We start from the raw sequence: 14,153 nt of genomic DNA, 5'->3' as shown, positions 1-14,153 counted from the left end.
CAAAGCTAACAAGAAGCGTTTTCCATAACTCTCCAGAGACTCTCAGATCCCTCTCCACTAATCAAGCTACTGGAGAGGCTTTGTCTGTCGGCTAACGGGACACTCGGAGGACTTTATCCCCTCTTGTGCTGCAGAGCTTCCCGCCGCGACTGGTCCCCCCCCCTCTCCTTCCCCCCCCCCCCCGGACGGCCTGCGCTGCTGGAGGTGGCCGGAGCCTCCCGAAGCCTTCCAAGTCATTAAAATGCCACCTGAAGAGCATACCTCGGATACCGGCAAATAAGGACAGCGGAGGTGAGAGCGCTGCACTTACCTGTTCTCTGCTAGGATCCGCCGACACATCTGCCGCCCTCGATGCTATCTCTCCTCCGCCGAGGGTGATTGGGGATCCGGCTCGGCGACAAGACCAGCATTACCGCCAGGCGAGGTCCCGGAAGAAGCGCCCGCTCTCCCTGCTGAGCTGAGAACTGAGAAGCGGTGTCGCTTGCCTAAACGCTCTGCACCGCTGACTGCTGGAGCTCCGGAGGCTCTGCCTGGGGTCTGGCGGCGCCGGAGAAAAGCGAGGTGACTTCCACAAATAAAAAACCCTGCACTACCGGCAGCAACCGTTCCGACGACCCCTGAAGTCCTTGACGCTGCTGATGTCCCTGACGTTCCCTGCCCTCAGTCGGAGGTAGGTGGGGGATACATCCCGGCGGCGGGACCCGCGCTGCCGACCATCGCTGCCCTAGAGCTACTACACTCTCTGGTATACTGCTGTCAGGAGAAAGGGATACCTCGCCTGTAAGACGACTGACAAGGCAGCCCATAAGACTTTGTCCTCCACGTGTTGCAGGACTGCCTGCCGTGCATAAACTCCCCCCCCCCTCAGCGATCCGTTCAGCTGAAGAAAACCGGAGCCCCCCCCCCTGCAACCTTTCAAGTCACAGAGACGACCTGCTGCCGCTTGGGGAGCCTGCTGGTGGTGCTGGTGAATGAGGTCAGTTGAGGGGTGAATACTGCATATACTCGCCTCCTACTGTGATCCATTGGCGTGCCTGACGTTCACGGCGTGATCTCTCCTCCATCGGAGGGGATTGGGGGGGATCGGCTCGGCGACGGGCCCCCGCACTGCCGCCGGACGCGGCCCCGGAGGGAACAGCCGCTCTCTCTGTTCCCTGAAAGCTGAGAAGTGGCGGCGCCACCGCCTGGTTGCTCTACATAGCTGGCTACTAGAGATCCGGTGGTTCTACCTGGAGACCGGCGGTGCCGGAGGAGAGCAAGAGGAGCACTCCATATAAAACTTCTGCACTACCCAGCGGCACCTGAAGCCCTTCTCGCTGCACTAGTGCTGAGAGAAGTTCCTGCCACCCGCATACAACCCTAACAGGCACCAGAGATTCAGAGCCAGCACCCTGCTCTATCAAGGCTAGAAAGAAATCGACTAAATCAAACACAACCACATAGCTGTTCAACACCAATTTGAAGAGTCAATCTAATTTCCCAACTTGGGGGAGAACAGGGGTGGAAGAAGAAGGAGAAAAAAAAAACCAAAAAAAAACCAAAAAAAAAAAACCAGTGACTATTAGCCCCTCGCCGAATACAGGGGTTAAAAATAAGCCCACCCCAACTGTGCCCTGATGACTCGACGCAAATCTTCCAGAGCCCATGCGGGCCGTTTGGAGGAGTTCTTTGCCGCAAGTAGCGGCGGCCCGCGAGAAGCAGCAATTGTGACGCCGGCGCTGATGCGCTCTCTGAGTGAAGAAGAAGAATCGCCAACCTCCCGCTCCTCGTCTCCTCGAGAACTATCACCAGAACACCCGAGAGACCATGAGGTAAGCAAGACACACAGTCACCCAGGACATGAAACCTCTTTGACACTGCAGACATCTAGAGAGAGTCCTCCCGACAAACAGACACACGAAGCCCAAGAAAAGGCGACGACTTCACAAAATAGGGGCCCACTGTATGTCTCCCCTTCTGCCAGTCCTCCTAAGCAGCGCCCAAAACTAGCAGGAGATCAGGAAGAAAGACTAAAAATTCCTCCTGTAAATGACTGTATCTCTACAATGCTTACAAAAGAACAACCAGCAACAGAAGCCTTTATAAAAGAGATGGTAGTTGCCCTAAGAGACTCCCTACAGTCTAACTTTGACCACTTAGCCTCTACATTGAAAACAAACCTAACAGAATTTGATGAAAGGGTTACTCACACAGAAAACAAAATGGGAGAGCTAACGCACTCACACAACGACCTCATCGACTCCCACTACGCGCTAGCAGAAGAAGTAGAACAGCTCAAAACTAAGCTGGCGGACGCAGAAGACAGAAATCGCCGAAATAATATTAAATTCAGAGGCATTCCAGAATCCGTCCATCCAGCAGAAATCACTAAATATCTCCAACAACTAATACAAGTGCTGATACCTGAAGCTTCTCCTGTGGACTTGACAATAGACAGAGCCCATAGACTGCCTAAGCCCAAATTTATTCCGGATACAGTACCAAGAGATATATTGGCGCGTATTCATTTTTTCCATATTAAAGAAGCAGTTATGCAAGCGGCTCGAAAACTTAATCAACTTCCAGCGCCATACTCTAATATCCACCTATATATGGACTTATCACAAGTCACCCTACAAGCCAGAAAGAAATTCTCGACTGTAACCAGCACACTCCGACATGAAAAAATCCCATACAAATGGGGATTCCCCCCGAAATTGATAATCCAAAGAGAAGGCGTAACCCACGCTCTTTCGAAGCCAGAAGACGCGGCCGATCTCATGAAATCATGGAATATCCAACTTCTGGAATCCGCGACCACACCTCCCGTTAGGAGAACCAGAGAAACGGAGAGGAATCGACCTCCACGCAACCCAAACCGCTGAAACGACGAAAGCACCCAATGCCAATGATGAGAGTCTGGGAGAAGGCTCCACTTAAGTGAACTTTCCACCCCCCACAGATGAACAAGACCATAATCTGTAAGGACTTGTTTCTTTACTTCTTTTATGTGATACATATACTAAAGTTATTGCATAAGTTGATGTATGTTATTTCTATCCCCAATGTTCAGAGAAGACACATAATGTATTCCACGCCATACCCCAACAAATCAGGTATTCCGCATGGAGCTTGAACTCCTTTCCATTAACGCTAACGGGTTGAACTCTCCATTTAAGCGTTCACCCCTATGGAAGGAGGCCCTGTCCAACCACGCGGACATACTCTGTGTCCAAGAGACCCACTTCGCCTCCTCGGCTACCCCAAAAATTTCGCACAAAAAATACCCTAATATATATATGGCTTGTGCACCCAATAAAAAAGCAGGTGTACTAATCGCCTTTAGAGACACCGTGTCCCTGGAAGTCCTTCATCTAGAACTAGATCCTAAAGGGAGATATATAATCCTATCTGGAAAGCTAAATTCCATTCCCTTCACAATTCTAAACGTCTACGCTCCCAATAATGCACAGACTTGTTTCTTAAACAAAACCGTAAAAAGGCTGAGGAAATGTGGGGTGGGTAGACTGATCCTGTGCGGGGATTTCAACGTTATCCCAGATAGACTTATGGACTCAACATCACACTCAGCCAGGAACACCCTCTCCCTGCAACCATGGATTCAAAAAGAGGCATTATATGACGCATTTCGTTGCTTGAATGCTTCCGCCAGGGAGTATACATTCTATTCCCCCCGCCACAAAATCTTCTCAAGAATAGATCTGATTCTTGTAGACAGATGGTCCCTACCTCATGTCATTGAGGCAAAAATTAATCAAGCAACTTGGTCGGATCACGCCTCAATATCTGCCACGTTCCAATGGAACGGAAGCAGAGCGGAACCAAGAACATGGAGAAACAATGTCTTTCTAATGAAAGACCCCCAAAACTCCAAAGCTATAGCAGAAGCCTTAGAGGAATTCTTCCAAATTAACGCAACCCCAGAAATGTCACCGGTATCCGTTTGGAATGCCCACAAGGCATTTATCAGAGGAATCCTTATTAAAATGAGCGCTAAACAAAAAAGGGAAAAAACAACACAGGTTACCGAAACCCTCTCACAAATCTCACTAGCTGAACAGGCTATCCGAGACCTTCACACAAATGAAGCCCATGAAAATCTCTTCTCGCTTAGACAAAAACTACGCAAACTTCTTATGGAAAATTATGATAAAGCAATTAGAAATTCCCGCATAAACTACTACGCTTCAATAAACAAACCATCAAAAATTATGGCAAATTTAGTTAGGAAGAAAATCCAAAAGGCCAAAATTCCATTTGTATACAGCTTAGACGATAAAAAAGAGAAGATCTCTCACCCAAAACAGATAGCTGAGATTTTTCGAGTATATTACGAAAAACTCTATAATCTCAAAGACGACATATCCACTCCCCAACCAAACTCCCCAAAAAATTGAGTCTTTCCTCCGAGACCTCAACCTCCCAACTCTCTCTAAGGACCAAATAGACCAACTAAACAAACCTATAACAATAGCAGAAACGTCTGAGATAATTACAATGTTAAAAACACAAAAATCCCCAGGCCCGGACGGATATTCAAATGAATACTACAAGCAATTTTCAACCCACCTTGTACCTCATATGGTCCCCACCTTTAACTCAGCAATATTACAGGGCAAACTCCCAGAAGAGATGCTGGAAGCCACAGTTGTCACCATACCTAAACCGGGCAAAGACCCCACGTCACCCGCTAACTTCCGTCCAATCTCACTTCTAAATTCCGACACAAAGATTTACGCTAAAATAATAGCCCATAGACTACTTATGATCCTCCCCGAGCTAATACACTCCGACCAAGTCGGTTTTACCAAAGGAAGGCAGGCCCCTGACGGCACCCGCAGAGTATTAAACCTTCTTAACATAATAGATTCTTCCCATTCCCCTTCTTTATTACTAGCCTTAGACGCCGAAAAGGCTTTTGATAGACTCCATTGGGGCTATCTTTTCGCAGTCCTCGAAAAATTCGGGTTTTCAGGCCAAATTACTCAAGCAATTAAAGCCTTATATTCGACCCCTAAAGCCAGAATCTTAGTTGATGGTACACTGTCCGATTCCTTTAAAATTACAAATGGCACCCGTCAAGGGTGCCCTCTATCTCCGTTAATTTTTACATTAATGATGGAACCCCTAGCAGAGCATATTAGGATTCATCCACACATTCACGGCATACACACAAAAACTCGACAGCATAAAATAAATTTATTTGCAGATGATGTCCTGCTAACTTTATCAAAACCTTCAACCTCCCTACGCGCAACATACTCTATTCTATCTCAATTCTCAAAGGTCTCCTTCTATAAACTAAATACCAGCAAGTCTCAGATACTAAGCATCCATATAAATGAAAAATTAAAATCGGAACTACAGCGAGAATTCCCATTCCAGTGGCAGCCCAAAAGTATTCCCTACTTGGGAATTCAGCTATGCTTCCCCTTGAAGGATTTAGCCTCTTTAAACTACCTTTCCATTCTAAAAACCATACAAGGTGACTTGGATAATTTTAAAAAACAACAAACTACCTGGCTGGGACGAATCGTACTTTACAAAATGATGATTCTCCCAAAACTAATGTACTATTTTAGAACCTTGCCTATCCCTATCCCAAAAACAGTCATACAAAAACTTCAAAAACAATTGGCCAACTACATTTGGGAAAATAAACCGCCAAGAGTCTCCCTATCAACTCTAGCTCTCCACACCACACAAGGAGGAGCTGGTCTGCCAAATCTCAATGCGTATAGAAATGCTATCATCCTTAACCAGTCATTAGCTTGGCTATCGAGACCAACAATGATCAGTTGGCCTAGCTTGGAAGCAGAAGAGATCCGCCCTAAACCCTTGAGTTCCCTAGTATATGCAAATATCCTCGCCACCTCCTCCCCCCAACTACGCTCAAGGGCGAATCTTCCCCCCCTGCCTCTAACAATGTCGGCAACATTACAAGCATGGAGGGAACTAATTACATCCTCAGATAAAACGAATACTTTAAGCTTGAAAAAAATCCCTATTGATTGCCTAGGATACTTCATCTTAGACCTCCAGACGCTTCCATGGATCAGAAGAGGAATAAAATTTGTCTCAGATCTATATACCAAAAACACCATAAAACCCTTTGGATCCCTAATGAAAGAATTCAAAATTCCTGAGGAGGACGCAATCAAATACCTCCAAATAAAGACATTCCTCCAAGCATACCAAATTCATAACCTAGTTGTGCCCTGGGTGATTTTCAGAGGCCTCGAAGGCACCTGGCATACAAACACTTCAATAACCAGATTCTTCTATGACCATCAGGTGGGAAACTTAAAATCAGGAAAGAAATGCCATCTTTTGAGTTGGGAGAAGGATCTAGGAACCAAAATACCAGTTGATGACTGGAAAGACGCCTTTAGATGGGCAAATAGGGCGACCAGGGGGGCAAACATGATGGAAACACACATAAAGCTAACAACAAGATGGTACTTTACACCACTTAAACTTAAAACCCTTCGCCTATCTAAAGAAGCATTATGCTGGAGGGATTGTGGGGAAGAAGGCTCTCTCCTACATATATTCTGGCTATGTCCCCGGATCTCCCCTTTCTGGAGTGATGTCTTCACCCTACTCAAAAACACTACAGAATTAATTATACCAAAACTCCCAGGTACGGCTCTCTTGCTCCTAAAATTAACACACCTTAGACCCCCAGTTAGGCAATTGGTGACCCACATTCTCTTAGCAGCAAAACTGCTTATAGCTAGACGTTGGAGGTCAAACGAAACCCCAACAATTAAAGATCTAATCCACCTGGTTTCTGAACACAGCATTTACGAAAGAGTTCTGGCCCTCAGAAACAACTCCATAGTAAAATTCGACTTGGTATGGAATTTGTGGTTTAAAAACCACACAACATGATGTCTTCTCTCTGTTATTTGTTTTTTCTTACTAAACCGTTATAAACCCCCACAGTGTTTATTCCCTACTTCAGTCTCTATGCAGTTGAGAGACCGCTGTTTAGCACATCTCTACCATTGCTACTATTTGCTGAAATAAAATTAAAAATATTTCTAAGGTAATAAAGTGAACATACAAGACTGTAGCTATGAATATTAAACTACCTACGTTGTGATGAAAAAATGTTTTAGTTAATCAGTAATCTATTAGATTGTAAAATGTATGTTCTTCTTTCCTTTATGCTGCCAATAAAGAATTAAATGATAAAAAAAAAGCAAGTTCTTCTGACCACTAAAATGTTCAGAAAGCAACTTGAGAGCTTTCAAAATTGAAAACTGGCAGCAGTGGGATTCGAACCCACGCCTCCAAAGAGACTGGAGCCTTAATCCAGCGCCTTAGACCGCTCGGCCATGCTACCATGAAAAAGTGGATAATTTTGGATCAAAATGTCCAAGAGATTTCATAAAGAACATTTCTCCTGGCAAGAAATCCTTTTCCAGAATTTGATTTAAAAAGAAGAATTGTTGCTGCATTCGAGCTGAATATTTAATGATGGCAGCAGAAGGCTGAAAATGCATTCCTCCAGTTAGAAAGGAAGCAAACGCAAGTGAGTTCAATAGTATTACCGCACTACTGCTTTTTCAGATGTTTCTAGGCTATTGAAGGCTTTGAAGTGCAAGATCGTGGAGTGCGCCTAATGTCTACTTAGCTAGCGCATCAGGGTAGCTTAATCTGTGCCATAACATCTTGGGAATATCATCAAAAGCCTTTTCTTATAGAGTTTGTTCGGTTTCAGAAAAGGCCAAAAAGTCCGTTTCTGAGCATCATCAAAAGCAAGTTCTTCTGACCACTAAAATGTTCAGAAAACAACTTGAGAGCTTTCAAAATTGAAAACTGGCAGCAGTGGGATTCGAACCCACGCCTCCAAAGAGACTGGAGCCTTAATCCAGCGCCTTAGACGGCTCGGCCATGCTACCATGAAAAAGTGGATAATTTTGGATCAAAATGTCCAAGAGATTTCATAAAGAACATTTCTCCTGGCAAGAAATCCTTTTCCAGAATTTGATTTAAAAAGAAGAATTGTTGCTGCATTCGAGCTGAATATTTAATGATGGCAGCAGAAGGCTGAAAATGCATTCCTCCAGTTAGAAAGGAAGCAAACGCAAGTGAATTCAACAGTATTACCGCACTACTGCTTTTTCAGATGTTTCTAGGCTATTGAAGGCTTTGAAGTGCAAGATCGTGGAGTGTGCCTAATGTCTACTTAGCTAGCGCATCGGGGTAGCTTAATATGTGCCATAACATCTTGGGAATATCATCAAAAGCCTTTTCTTATAGAGTTTGTTCGGTTTCAGAAAAGGCCAAAAAGTCCATTTCTGAGCATCCTCAAAAGCAAGTTCTTCTGACCACTAAAATGTTCAGAAAGCAACTTGAGAGCTTTCAAAATTGAAAACTGGCAGCAGTGGGATTCGAACCCACGCCTCCAAAGAGACTGGTGCCTTAATCCAGCGCCTTAGACCGCTCGGCCATGCTACCATGAAAAAGTGGATAATTTTGGATCAAAATGTCCAAGAGATTTCATAAAGAACATTTCTCCTGGCAAGAAATCCTTTTCCAGAATTTGATTTAAAAAGAAGAATTGTTGCTGCATTCGAGCTGAATATTTAATGATGGCAGCAGAAGGCTGAAAATGTATTCCTCCAGTTAAAAAGGAAGCAAACGCAAGTGAGTTCAACAGTATTACCGCACTACTGCTTTTTCAGATGTTTCTAGGCTATTGAAGGCTTTGAAGTGCAAGATCGTGGAGTGCGCCTAATGTCTACTTAGCTAGCGCATCAGGGTAGCTTAATCTGTGCCATAACATCTTGGGAATATCATCAAAAGCCTTTTCTTATACAGTTTGTTCGGTTTCAGAAAAGGCCAAAAAGTCCATTTCTGAGCATCATCAAAAGCAAGTTCTTCTGACCACTAAAATGTTCAGAAAGCAACTTGAGAGCTTTCAAAATTGAAAACTGGCAGCAGTGGAATTCGAACCCACGCCTCCAAAGAGACTGGAGGCTTAATCCAGCGCCTTAGACCGCTCGGCCATGCTACCATGAAAAAGTGGATAATTTTGGATCAAAATGTCCAAGATATTTCATAAAGAACATTTCTCCTGGCAAGAAATCCTTTTCCAGAATTTGATTTAAAAAGAAGAATTGTTGCTGCATTCGAGCTGAATATTTAATGATGGCAGCAGAAGGCTGAAAATGCATTCCTCCAGTTAGAAAGGAAGCAAACGCAAGTGAGTTCAACAGTATTACCGCACTACTGCTTTTTCAGATGTTTCTAGGCTATTGAAGGCTTTGAAGTGCAAGATCGTGGAGTGCGCCTAATGTCTACTTAGCTAGCGCATCAGGGTAGCTTAATCTGTGCCATAACATCTTGGGAATATCATCAAAAGCCTTTTCTTATACAGTTTGTTCGGTTTCAGAAAAGGCCAAAAAGTCCATTTCTGAGCATCATCAAAAGCAAGTTCTTCTGACCACTAAAATGTTCAGAAAGCAACTTGAGAGCTTTCAAAATTGAAAACTGGCAGCAGTGGGATTCGAACCCACGCCTCCAAAGAGACTGGAGCCTTAATCCAGCGCCTTAGACCGCTCGGCCATGCTACCATGAAAAAGTGGATAATTTTGGATCAAAATGTCCAAGAGATTTCATAAAGAACATTTCTCCTGGCAAGAAATCCTTTTCCAGAATTTGATTTAAAAAGAAGAATTGTTGCTGCATTCGAGCTGAATATTTAATGATGGCAGCAGAAGGCTGAAAATGCATTCCTCCAGTTAGAAAGGAAGCAAACGCAGGTGAGTTCAACAGTATTACCGCACTACTGCTTTTTCAGATGTTTCTAGGCTATTGAAGGCTTTGAAGTGCAAGATCGTGGAGTGCGCCTAATGTCTACTTAGCTAGCGCATCAGGGTAGCTTAATCTGTGCCATAACATCTTGGGAATATCATCAAAAGCCTTTTCTTATAGAGTTTGTTCGGTTTCAGAAAAGGCCAAAAAGTCCATTTCTGAGCATCATCAAAAGCAAGTTCTTCTGACCACTAAAATGTTCAGAAAGCAACTTGAGAGCTTTCAAAATTGAAAACTGGCAGCAGTGGGATTTGAACCCACGCCTCCAAAGAGACTGGAGCCTTAATCCAGCGCCTTAGACCGCTCGGCCATGCTACCATGAAAAAGTGGATAATGTGGGATCAAAATGTCCAACAGATTTCATAAAGAACATTTCTCCTGGCAAGAAATCCTTTTCCAGAATTTGATTTAAAAAGAAGAATTGTTGCTGCATTCGAGCTGAATATTTAATGATGGCAGCAGAAGGCTGAAAATGCATTCCTCCAGTTAGAAAGGAAGCAAACGCAAGTGAGTTCAACAGTATTACCGCACTACTGCTTTTTCAGATGTTTCTAGGCTATTGAAGGCTTTGAAGTGCAAGATCGTGGAGTGCGCCTAATGTCTACTTAGCTAGCGCATCAGGGTAGCTTAATCTGTGCCATAACATCTTGTGAATATCATCAAAAGCCTTTTCTTATAGAGTTTGTTCGGTTTCAGAAAAGGCCAAAAAGTCCATTTCTGAGCATCATCAAAAGCAAGTTCTTCTGACCACTAAAATGTTCAGAAAGCAACTTGAGAGCTTTCAAAATTGAAAACTGGCAGCAGTGGGATTTGAACCCACGCCTCCAAAGAGACTGGAGCCTTAATCCAGCGCCTTAGACCGCTCGGCCATGCTACCATGAAAAAGTGGATAATGTGGGATCAAAATGTCCAAGAGATTTCATAAAGAACATTTCTCCTGGCAAGAAATCCTATTCCAGAATTTGATTTAAAAAGAAGAATTGTTGCTGCATTCGAGCTGAATATTTAATGATGGCAGCAGAAGGCTGAAAATGCATTCCTCCAGTTAGAAAGGAAGCAAACGCAAGTGAGTTCAACAGTATTACCGCACTACTGCTTTTTCAGATGTTTCTAGGCTATTGAAGGCTTTGAAGTGCAAGATCGTGGAGTGCGCCTAATGTCTACTTAGCTAGCGCATCAGGGTAGCTTAATCTGTGCCATAACATCTTGGGAATATCATCAAAAGCCTTTTCTTATAGAGTTTGTTCGGTTTCAGAAAAGGCCAAAAAGTCCATTTCTGAGCATCCTCAAAAGCAAGTTCTTCTGACCACTAAAATGTTCAGAAAGCAACTTGAGAGCTTTCAAAATTGAAAACTGGCAGCAGTGGGATTCGAACCCACACCTCCAAAGAGACTGGAGCCTTAATCCAGCACCTTAGACCGCTCGGCCATGCTACCATGAAAAAGTGGATAATTTTGGATCAAAATGTCCAAGAGATTTCATAAAGAACATTTCTCCTGGCAAGAAATCCTTTTCCAGAATTTGATTTAAAAAGAAGAATTGTTGCTGCATTCGAGCTGAATATTTAATGATGGCAGCAGAAGGCTGAAAATGCATTCCTCCAGTTAGAAAGGAAGCAAACGCAAGTGAGTTCAACAGTATTACCGCACTACTGCTTTTTCAGATGTTTCTAGGCTATTGAAGGCTTTGAAGTGCAAGATCGTGGAGTGCGCCTAATGTCTACTTAGCTAGCGCATCAGGGTAGCTTAATCTGTGCCATAACATCTTGGGAATATCATCAAAAGCCTTTTCTTATAGAGTTTGTTCGGTTTCAGAAAAGGCCAAAAAGTCCATTTCTGAGCATCATCAAAAGCAAGTTCTTCTGACCACTAAAATGTTCAGAAAGCAACTTGAGAGCTTTCAAAATTGAAAACTGGCAGCAGTGGAATTCGAACCCACGCCTCCAAAGAGACTGGAGCCTTAATCCAGCGCCTTAGACCGCTCGGCCATGCTACCATGAAAAAGTGGATAATTTTGGATCAAAATGTCCAAGATATTTCATAAAGAACATTTCTCCTGGCAAGAAATCCTTTTCCAGAATTTGATTTAAAAAGAAGAATTGTTGCTGCATTCGAGCTGAATATTTAATGATGGCAGCAGAAGGCTGAAAATGCATTCCTCCAGTTAGAAAGGAAGCAAACGCAAGTGAGTTCAACAGTATTACCGCACTACTGCTTTTTCAGATGTTTCTAGGCTATTGAAGGCTTTGAAGTGCAAGATCGTGGAGTGCGCCTAATGTCTACTTAGCTAGCGCATCAGGGTAGCTTAATCTGTGCCATAACATCTTGGGAATATCATCAAAAGCCTTTTCTTATAGAGTTTGTTCGGTTTCAGAAAAGGCCAAAAAGTCCGTTTCTGAGCATCATCAAAAGCAAGTTCTTCTGACCACTAAAATGTTCAGAAAGCAACTTGAGAGCTTTCAAAATTGAAAACTGGCAGCAGTGGGATTTGAACCCACGCCTCCAAAGAGACTGGAGCCTTAATCCAGCGCCTTAGACCGCTCGGCCATGCTACCATGAAAAAGTGGATAATGTGGGATCAAAATGTCCAAGAGATTTCATAAAGAACATTTCTCCTGGCAAGAAATCCTTTTCCAGAATTTGATTTAAAAAGAAGAATTGTTGCTGCATTCGAGCTGAATATTTAATGATGGCAGCAGAAGGCTGAAAATGCATTCCTCCAGTTAGAAAGGAAGCAAACGCAAGTGAGTTCAACAGTATTACCGCACTACTGCTTTTTCAGATGTTTCTAGGCTATTGAAGGCTTTGAAGTGCAAGATCGTGGAGTGCGCCTAATGTCTACTTAGCTAGCGCATCAGGGTAGCTTAATCTGTGCCATAACATCTTGGGAATATCATCAAAAGCCTTTTCTTATACAGTTTGTTCGGTTTCAGAAAAGGCCAAAAAGTCCATTTCTGAGCATCATCAAAAGCAAGTTCTTCTGACCACTAAAATGTTCAGAAAGCAACTTGAGAGCTTTCAAAATTGAAAACTGGCAGCAGTGGAATTCGAACCCACGCCTCCAAAGAGACTGGAGGCTTAATCCAGCGCCTTAGACCGCTCGGCCATGCTACCATGAAAAAGTGGATAATTTTGGATCAAAATGTCCAAGATATTTCATAAAGAACATTTCTCCTGGCAAGAAATCCTTTTCCAGAATTTGATTTAAAAAGAAGAATTGTTGCTGCATTCGAGCTGAATATTTAATGATGGCAGCAGAAGGCTGAAAATGCATTCCTCCAGTTAGAAAGGAAGCAAACGCAATTGAGTTCAACAGTATTACCGCACTACTGCTTTTTCAGATGTTTCTAGGCTATTGAAGGCTTTGAAGTGCAAGATCGTGGAGTGCGCCTAATGTCTACTTAGCTAGCGCATCAGGGTAGCTTAATCTGTGCCATAACATCTTGGGAATATCATCAAAAGCCTTTTCTTATAGAGTTTGTTCGGTTTCAGAAAAGGCCAAAAAGTCCATTTCTGAGCATCATCAAAAGCAAGTTCTTCTGACCACTAAAATGTTCAGAAAGCAACTTGAGAGCTTTCAAAATTGAAAACTGGCAGCAGTGGGATTTGAACCCACGCCTCCAAAGAGACTGGAGCCTTAATCCAGCGCCTTAGACCGCTCGGCCATGCTACCATGAAAAAGTGGATAATGTGGGATCAAAATGTCCAAGAGATTTCATAAAGAACATTTCTCCTGGCAAGAAATCCTTTTCCAGAATTTGATTTAAAAAGAAGAATTGTTGCTGCATTCGAGCTGAATATTTAATGATGGCAGCAGAAGGCTGAAAATGCATTTCTCCAGTTAGAAAGGAAGCAAACGCAAGTGAGTTCAACAGTATTACCGCACTACTGCTTTTTCAGATGTTTCTAGGCTATTGAAGGCTTTGAAGTGCAAGATCGTGGAGTGCGCCTAATGTCTACTTAGCTAGCGCATCGGGGTAGCTTAATCTGTGCCATAACATCTTGGGAATATCATCAAAAGCCTTTTCTTATAGAGTTTGTTCGGTTTCAGAAAAGGCCAAAAAGTCAATTTCTGAGCATCCTCAAAAGCAAGTTCTTCTGACCACTAAAATGTTCAGAAAGCAACTTGAGAGCTTTCAAAATTGAAAACTGGCAGCAGTGGGATTCGAACCCACACCTCCAAAGAGACTGGAGCCTTAATCCAGCGCCTTAGACCGCTCGGCCATGCTACCATGAAAAAGTGGATAATTTTGGATCAAAATGTCCAAGAGATTTCATAAAGAACATTTCTCCTGGCAAGAAATCCTTTTCCAGAATTTGATTTAA

At 43.4% G+C, this 14,153-nt stretch overlaps 2 non-coding genes across 2 annotated transcripts; both read right to left on the bottom strand.

The window, feature by feature from the left end:
* Positions 1–7,269: 7,269 nt before the first annotated feature.
* TRNAL-AAG (transfer RNA leucine (anticodon AAG)) lies at positions 7,270–7,351 on the bottom strand. Its single transcript has one exon. It is a non-coding gene; the product is annotated as a tRNA-Leu (tRNA).
* Positions 7,352–9,505: 2,154 nt separating this feature from the next.
* Positions 9,506–9,587, bottom strand: TRNAL-AAG (transfer RNA leucine (anticodon AAG)). Its single transcript has one exon. It is a non-coding gene; the product is annotated as a tRNA-Leu (tRNA).
* Between the last annotated feature and the right edge of the window lie 4,566 nt (positions 9,588–14,153).

This window comes from Eleutherodactylus coqui, chromosome 13 (assembly GCF_035609145.1).
Source record: "Eleutherodactylus coqui strain aEleCoq1 chromosome 13, aEleCoq1.hap1, whole genome shotgun sequence".
Classification (NCBI taxonomy): Eukaryota; Metazoa; Chordata; class Amphibia; order Anura; family Eleutherodactylidae; genus Eleutherodactylus; species Eleutherodactylus coqui.
Note: the sequence above shows the minus strand (reverse complement) of the source record. Positions and strands in the feature narration are given on the sequence as shown.